This window comes from Aedes aegypti, chromosome 3 (assembly GCF_002204515.2).
Source record: "Aedes aegypti strain LVP_AGWG chromosome 3, AaegL5.0 Primary Assembly, whole genome shotgun sequence".
Classification (NCBI taxonomy): Eukaryota; Metazoa; Arthropoda; class Insecta; order Diptera; family Culicidae; genus Aedes; species Aedes aegypti.
The window spans coordinates 392,460,374-392,469,467 of NC_035109.1; the positions used below are offsets into that span (position 1 = coordinate 392,460,374).

The window sequence follows — 9,094 nt, forward strand, 5'->3', positions numbered from 1 at the left end:
GAGAGCATATCGAATGACTGGGAACTGGTGCAAGAGCTTCGGGATTCCTGGGTGTCTATGCTAGGGAGGTATTCTATTTTCCCAGACCACCTCCATCTGATGCTGGGGGGTTTCGATCGACCTAGGGGGAGAGATTGTCACCATAGTCGCTGGCCATGTGCACGTGTAGGCTTCTTGTATCTCGTATGTGCCAATCGAATCGCTCGGTGTTGTCATTGAAGGCATGTGTGTTTTTATGTGTCGAGCATTCAAAATTTGTTCCTTGTTGGTAGGCGGCTGAATGTAACATATTGGAACATGCTTTGATCGTTCAAGGTTTGTCATCGGGATGGATATATTTAATGTAGGTTATTAAAACATATAGGGTAAAGACCAAGTAAAGGGCACTAAGATTTTTTTCGGTCAAACTATCTGAAACTCGAAAGTTGAGGGAATTTTTTTGTGAAAATTGCCCCAGTACCATAAAAAACTATCTTATCTGTTGCGTATGCGTCAAACACCATCGAGCGTACTCTCAGCAAAGAGAATAAAAAAGAAAATTTTATTATCGTACCTCTCCATCCAAGTGAATGCAAGTAACTGACACTGAATAAAGTGGTAGTCGAAATATGCGTATCTGCCGAAAGATTAGCAATTACGTTGGAATTGAAAGGTACAATACTCAAACCTCCTTTTGTTATAAGTTTTTATCCCCAGCAGAAATTGATAACAAAATGAAAAGAAATCTTGACACTTAGTTTTTCATATTTTTTATTTGATTTTGTTATCATCTTGGCCGAATTGACAGCCAACATTACACAAATGAGATTCAAATTTGTTCATCCAATAACGAAATAAACACCCGCATAAACTGGAACCGTACTGGCACCATTTGCCAAATTATCCACAACAACTAAAAACAATATCTAACCAGTTTCATAAAGCATCCAAATTAACAATAAACTAACAGTACCGCAGACGATTTTGACAGTTTGGTGAATGGTAAATGGGCAAATAACAATGTGGGGAATGGGCGGTTAAGTTATGTAACCATTCAAAAATGACGATTTTCTCAAACAAAATTTGTTGTGGATAGTTTGTCGAAAGGTGGGTATACCATCCATTTTTTTTTGCCAAATTCATTGTAACGCAAAAGGTTTAGATACAGTTGAACAATATATATTTAAAAATAACGAATAATGTTCGTGTAATTGTTGGCTTATGATGCTTTATGGTATTTAAACCGTATGATGTATTGTTTTATTGCATTTATACATTACAAGAAAATGTCATAAAAATATTCCATAAAACACAACAAAACAAGTAGATACATGTTGAAAAACTCACTTTTATTAAAACATTTGTAACTCAGTCAATGAAATGCACAAATAAACTACAAATATTGTTTTAGTTTGAAATGAGATAACATTTGAAAAAAAAAAAGTTGTTCAATTTTCATTATTTAGTATTATTAATGATCAGTTAAGCCTCGTCTTTTTCGCTACACTCTTCTATACACTTTTTCACGTATGTCTATTGTAGGGTTTCAAACTTTCAGCTCCGTGACCTCTGGGATTGCTAGTAGTCCGAAAAGCTAGTTCCATGTTTCCATCCTTGATCCAGATGACCTCATCTTCCTTTCTCGTATTGGCTGCCGGCGTTTTGCGTTGCTGTTCCTTGGTGCTGTGTGGCAAAGACGGCAATATTTTCGGAGGATCTCGCAGAAGCAGCCGACTCGAAAATCTTTGTAAAGAGAGAAGCAGTTGTAGCTCCGGGACCTCTGGGATCCATTCTTCCAGATCAATATTGCTGCTAGTAGTCCGAAAGCGAACGAGTTACATGCTTCCATCCTCGATCCAGATTACCTCATCTTCCTTTCTCGTATTGGCTGCCGGCTTTTTGCGTTGCTGTTCTTGGTATTGTGTGGCACGCGAATTTTTTTTCGGAGGATCTCGCAGAAGCAGCCGACTCGCAAATCTTTGAAGAAGAGAGAAGCAAAAGCATACTTTATTCATGCCGGTTGATGAAATTGGAATAGAGGATCTTTTAGCTTACCTGCAGTTCCAAATCCGGCACAAGATCCGAGTGAGTTCTCTTTTTAAAATAAAAACAGAATACAACTGGCAAAATCGTGACGGGTTTTATTTTTCTATTTCTGTCAGCTTAGTGCAAAGAACACGTTGAAAAAAATCAACACAGTCAATGTGTAAATCATAAACGGTGACAATTTTTCTTTTATTATTTTCTTCATATTTATTGTAATATGCAAAAATAGTATATTAAAATTGTTGAGTTGATTGACTATGTATATTAATTTTTGAGAAAATTAGTATTTTTCAGCGCTATGTAAAAACTTTTAAACCTTGTCATCGCAGTGTTAATTTTCAAGCGTGTATAATAATGAAATGCGTTTAACTATTCACCGAATTGTTAAAATACTTTTTTATATGGTTTATTGTATATGTGTAAATGTGTTGTGTGAAAATAAACCAAAACAGTTTTATAGAAGGTGATTATATGTTGTCAGTGCCGTAGCGTGCGGTTGGCCAGGTTGGCACCCGCCAAGGGCGCCAGCCTGTGGGGGGCGTGAAAATGCGTCAAGCATATGGTGAATTTTGAAAGAGGGGGGCGCCTCTTACGCCACAATTTCAAAAGAAATTCCTTAACGTAATAACGGAAAAGTTAAACAGTTCCTGAATTGCTTCCATAGACTTTTTATATTTTGAATGATTTCTATGCATTTATTTCAAAAGTTAACATTATAATTATTTGATAAATCTCTAAATGATCTTGAGAAGAAATAATGAAGCATCCAAATACACTTGATGATGATTCAAAGAAAACACAACAAAAAAAAACAAACATTCTATTGAGCGTGATTTTTTTGAAGATAATCTCACTGTATCACAAATTAAATTCTCTTAAAAACCTGAGGAAAACTCATAGAATCTTTCACAGGATTCTCAGAGTACGGTACATAATTGTAACAGTAAATCCTGAACATTTCACATGACAGTTGGGCAAAATATTAACAAAATCACAACCTGGAAATCCCATAATTTTGAACAACATTTTCAGAGAATTTTTTGTCAGTGAAAAACACACATGAGTTGAAAAGAATGAAATTTGTTCTTCCCTAGTATGAACCAAGTTTTTATTACTGGAGAAGATTAAGCACTAACCAATTTTAGATCACATTACAATATAATTTCTGAAATGCAAAAAAAATCGCAATGAATTCTGCGCTTGTTCAATAATTAAACAATTTTCTATTTTTCGTGTTACTATTTGGGAATTAAAATTAAAAATTTCACCAAATAAAATTGAAAAAAAATTTTAATTGAATCTTTTCAAAGGATTTGAAGAATTTGTTTCTATTTTTCGGAAACATTTTGGCAAAACAAGTAAAACAATGTTTTCTGGAGGAGTTGTTAAGCAAAATTATTATGAAATATCTAGAAGCCTCTGCATTTTTCTAAGCAAACAAAAATATAGTTAGCACATTGTGTCCGCGATTTCAAGAAGAATTTCATTAATGCTAAGCTCAGCATTTTCTGCAGATGCGTCTCAAGAACAATAATGTTCTTATGAATTACTTCAAAACATCAGATTTTAAACAGTTCTCAAGAAAATCTGTCGTGTACATTGTTCATTGATATTTATCAAATGTTTTAATATTCTCTAAATTAGTAAATACTTAAGTCTCAGCATAATATTTTTTATGGTTTCGATTATACTTCCATAGTCCTTCTACTATTTTAAAAATAATTTTTAATGACAATTGACTAGTTTCTCGAGAACCATGCTGCTGAAGCTGTAACTCAGGCATATAAACGGTAAACATAAAACTGGATTTCTTTATAGATACAATTAAAGTTGATTTAAAGAGGGAAAGGGCCCTTCTAGAGTCATATTGAAGTTATAATTTATAATATTAACTCAAATATCTTTGCCATATGAGTCTTTAGTTTTGAGTTTTCTTTTTTTATGTTACGTTATATAAAAAGATGAAGAGGTTTTGTGCCTTCTTGAGAAAAAATTCGAATGGAAATCAAAGGGGGTTTCCCTCTTTCAAAATTTCGTCTAAACTCTAAATTCCTTATAACTGTAGTTATATAGTATAGTGCTAGCTTTATGTGCTTTATATAGTCACGACATGAACCAGCCACCACAGGTGCAACGTCACATGCACCGTCATCACCTTTGGATCGGACCACTGCCACGTGCTATGCAACGTCAACACCTTTATGCCCAACAGCCGGAATTGCTAGGTCAGCAGTTCAATTCTACAAAACCACCGGACTGACCGTGACCGGTGTTCAGTTTATTTTTATCCGTGTTTCATTGCGTTTCGGCTTAAGTAATAAAGTGATTTAGTGAGGAAAATCAGTTAAGTGTTTTTTAAAAAGCCCGAACCGCCAGCAAACCCAGGATTGGCGCAGCCGTGCAGTGCTCGAAAAACAATTTCGCGAAAAACAGTGTAGTGACTCTGGTCTACCAGCCAGAATCGAAGTGAACCCGCGAAAGCATTCGCTAACATCGAGGGTGCAGCGGAGTTGAGGTTCCACCGCGTGAAGTTGGACGTCGAGAGAACCCACGCACAACGATTGCAAGGTGAGTGTTTTTTTTCTTTATCCTCTATTCCACACCGAAATACGAGTGAAAGTGAAAACATCGCCTAGGTTGGCGTTTTATTTTTCCGTGAGTTTGAAGCCCGTTCTAAGAGAAAGGCTCGAACTCATTAAGAAATTAAAATTTGCTAAACCCCTGGAGTGAGAAGAGTTCTAAGAGAGCTTCCCCTCCAACCGAAATTGTGAAGTTCTAAGAGAATTACATTTCGGGAGTCATACGAGTTCCGAGAGATCGTACGGCTCAAAACAAACAAAACTATAGCTTGCTTTTATCTTCTAAGTGCATGTCATGCCAAAGGAGCATAAAGTAAGAAACAGTCTGAAGCAAACTCACCACTTGTTATCTAAAATTAGAAACAGCGCGTGCGTGTCTTCAGATTCAGACAGCTCTGAGTCTACCGATTCGGGAGACTTAGCACATATTCCAATAAAGAACATCCCTTCACTAGAAATCCTTTCTCTAAACGACAACAACAATATGGAAGAAGTCAATGCCAAACTGCAAACGATGATGCAGATGATGGAGGCACTGGCAAAACAACAAACAGAACATGCCACGTATTTCAGTCAAATTCAAACGCAAACAAATCAAACTCAAGAAAACGTTATCGCACATCAACCTGTAAGTAACATCGACCAGCTATTCAAAATTCCAGACCCGATCAAAATGATCCCCATATTTGACGGCAATAGAAAACAATTAAGTTCATGGCTGGAAACAGCAGAAGAAACCCTTAATGTATTAAAACCACATGTATCAGCTCAGCAGTTTAGAATGTACTTTACTGCGGTATCTAATAAAGTCCAAGGCAAAGCAAAAGACATTCTTTGCTTAGCCGGAAATCCGGACAAATTTGAAGATTTAAAGGAAATATTGACGAATGCTTTGGGAGATAGACACGAATTGTCAACATACAAGAGCCAATTATGGCATTGTAAAATGACCGAAGACATGTCTATCCATATTTACTACAAAAAATCCAAAGAAATAATTCAAAATATTAAGACTCTAGCAAAACAAAAAGATACATACAAAAATCATTGGGACGCCATTAACGAGTTCATTGAAGAGGATGCGCTAGCAGCCTTTATATCTGGACTCTCAGAACCGTACTTTGGTTATGCACAAGCTGCACGACCAAAGGATATTGAGGATGCATACGCATTCTTATGCAAATTCAAATCTAAACAAGTTGTAGCTCGAAACCTGAATCAAGACCAAAAATTCAACAAAAACAAAATATTTGAAAATAAATCCCAAGGATCATCAAATTTCAATCAAAATAAGAAACCTTTTATAAAAACCGAACATAAAGATACAACTGAACCAATGGACACAAAAACTACTCGGAGTCGGTTAACCATAAATAATCATGTAACGGAAGAAGAGGAAACTCAATCACATTTAAATTCAGAAACTGAATCTGATGAAGAAGTAGATCTAGATCTAAATTTTCACTTGGTCAACCCCACACAAAAAACAACCTAAATTACCTCCCATATTTGAAACTGAATCATCCTAAAACAAAAAAGCAGTTAAAAATATTAATCGATACTGGGGCAAACAAAAATATTATTTCACCAAACATAATAGAATCCGTTAAAACCGTACCGAATACACAAATCAGTAATGTTTGCGGAGTCAACAACGTCACTTCGAAAGGAGAACTCGATCTTTTCGGAAATACGTTTAAACCTTTGCAATTTTACGTAATGAAATTTCATTATTTCTTTGATGGAATTCTGGGGTCAGAATCCCTTGCAAAACTTAAAGCACAAATCAACTATGAGAATGAAACCATTACGTTAAGGGATAAACAATTTTCATATTCAAAATTCTACCCTGCAAAAAAACTTTACAATCATTTCATAACTATCGATACAATGAACAACGGAGACTGGTTGGTACCCACATACCAAAAACTTCATAAAAAAGTTTTCATTCAACCAGGACTATATAAAGCACATAATAATAAATCGACCATCCATGTTATTTCTGCAACCAAAAACATAGAAAATCTTCCAAAACTTCAACTGACAGTAAACAATTTTGAAACAATTCTCCCAGAAAAGATTGACTCTCAACATATTTCCAAAAATGATATAGAGTCTATAATTAGAACAAATCATCTTTCGAAACTAGAGAAACAAGAACTGCTTTGCACTCTCTTCAAACACCAAGAAGTGATCCAAAAGAAAGGAGAAAAACTTTCATGTACGTCAGCTACAAAACATAAAATTATAACAACAAACGATTCTCCCATTTATACAAAAAACTATCGCTACCCACACCACTTTAAAGGCGATATCCAACAGCAAATTGAAGAAATGCTAGACAATGGCATCATTAGGCCTTCGAAAAGCCCATACTCTTCACCGATATGGGTAGTACCGAAAAAACTTGACGCGTCAGGCAAAAGAAAGGTACGCGTCGTAATAGATTATAGGAAGCTGAACGAGCTCACTATTGACGACAGATACCCTATGCCTCAAATAGAGGATATTCTGGATAGCCTCGGAAAGTCATCGTACTTCACAACGATCGACTTAAAGTCTGGTTTCCATCAAATCCCGATGGATCCTGCCCACATAGAAAAAACAGCTTTTTCAACGGACAAAGGACATTTTGAATTCACGAGAATGCCCTTTGGCCTAAAGAATGCTCCTGCTACATTCCAGAGAGCAATGAACAATATCCTAGGAGATTATATCGGCACCAAATGTTATGTCTATCTTGATGACATAATTATTATCGGATATAATCTAAAAGACCATTTAGAAAATCTTAGCCTTATCCTGAAACGCTTATCGGATTTCAACTTAAAAATCCAACTCGATAAGTGTGAATTTCTCAAGCGAGAGACCGAATTTCTAGGGCATATAATTTCAAATGAAGGTGTCAAACCTAACCCCGAAAAAATAGATAAAATTCTGAAGTGGCCTCTACCAAAAACGCAGAAAGAGATTAAACAGTTTCTGGGTTTAGTAGGTTATTACAGAAGATTTATTAAGGATTTTTCAAAAATAACTAGACCTATGACCAAATATCTCAAGAAAGATTCATCAATCAATATAAATGATTCATCGTATCACACAGCATTTGATACGCTCAAAGGGATAATTGCCACAGATCAAGTTTTAGTCTATCCCCAGTTTGATAAGCCTTTCATCGTAACAACAGATGCTTCAGGATATGCATTAGGTGCAGTTCTATCTCAGATACAAGACAATATAGAACGCCCAATCGCCTTTGCATCCAGAACACTAAACGATGCAGAAACCAGATACGCTACCAACGAAAAGGAAGCGCTGGCAATCATATGGGCCGTGAATAAATTCAGACCATATCTTTACGGGACTAAATTTACTTTAGTAACTGACCATAAACCTCTGACTTTTATTAAAAGTTCAGAGAAAAATCAAAAAATTTTGCGATGGCGCCTAGATCTGGAAGATTATGACTACGAAGTCAAGTACAGAGAAGGCAAATCAAATGTAGTAGCAGATGCACTAAGCAGAATGCCTGTTGAAGTAAATATTAATGAAACCAATAATGATGAAATTCCTTATTTTTCAGGTTCCGAAGATCTTGAAGATGATGCAGATTCCATTGCCAATAACTCCCCTGAATCCCATGATTCCCTTGATTCCCAAACTGTTCACTCAGCTGATGATTCAGCAAATAACTATATTCATTTCACGGAACGCCCTTTAAATTATTTCAAAAATCAGATAATATTCCGTATTTCCCGTATAGATACTATTATCCAAGAAACCCTTTTCCAGAACTACCATAGAACAATAGTATCTCAGAAAACCTACACAAAAGAAAATATCACACATCTTTTGAAAACCTTCCACAATGGTAGACAAACAGCCCTTATGGCACCAGAAAATCTTATCCAGACGGTACAGGAGTCCTTTAAAGAAAACTTCAATCAAAAAGGTCATTTCGTTTTTACTAACAATATGGTCGAAGACGTGCAAAATGAAGAAAGACAGAATCAAATAATAATAAATGAACACAATAGAGCTCACCGAGGTATAACTGAAGTCGAAGCCAAAATTAAAAGATCATATTTTTTCCCAAATATTTACTCAAAAATCAGAACCTTTATAAACTCATGTGAAATATGCAATACTCACAAATATGAACGCAGACCATTTAACATAAAAATTTCACCCAGGCCAATAACAGAAAAACCATTAGATAGAGTCCACATGGACATATTCATCATGGATAAATGCAGCTTCTTATCTCTAATAGATTCATTCTCTAAACATTTACAGTTAATAGTTTTGAAATCGAAAAATCTTGTACATGTGCAGAAAGCACTAGGAAAATATTTCAGCTCCTTTGGAGTACCCAGAGAAATTGTCACCGACCATGAAACCACTTTTCAATCAATTCAACTAAGAAATTTCCTTAGCCAGCTAGGGGCACAAATTCATTACGCCGCTTCGTCAGAATCGAATGGACAAAT

At 35.7% G+C, this 9,094-nt stretch overlaps 1 long non-coding RNA gene across 1 annotated transcript; it reads right to left on the reverse strand.

Moving 5' to 3' along the window:
- Window positions 1-1,307: 1,307 nt before the first annotated feature.
- Window positions 1,308-2,418, reverse strand: LOC110678510. Its single transcript, XR_002501668.1, has 2 exons — window positions 2,035-2,418; window positions 1,308-1,956 (listed from the first exon to the last, which is right to left on the reverse strand). It is a non-coding gene; the product is annotated as an uncharacterized LOC110678510 (long non-coding RNA).
- Window positions 2,419-9,094: the final 6,676 nt, after the last annotated feature.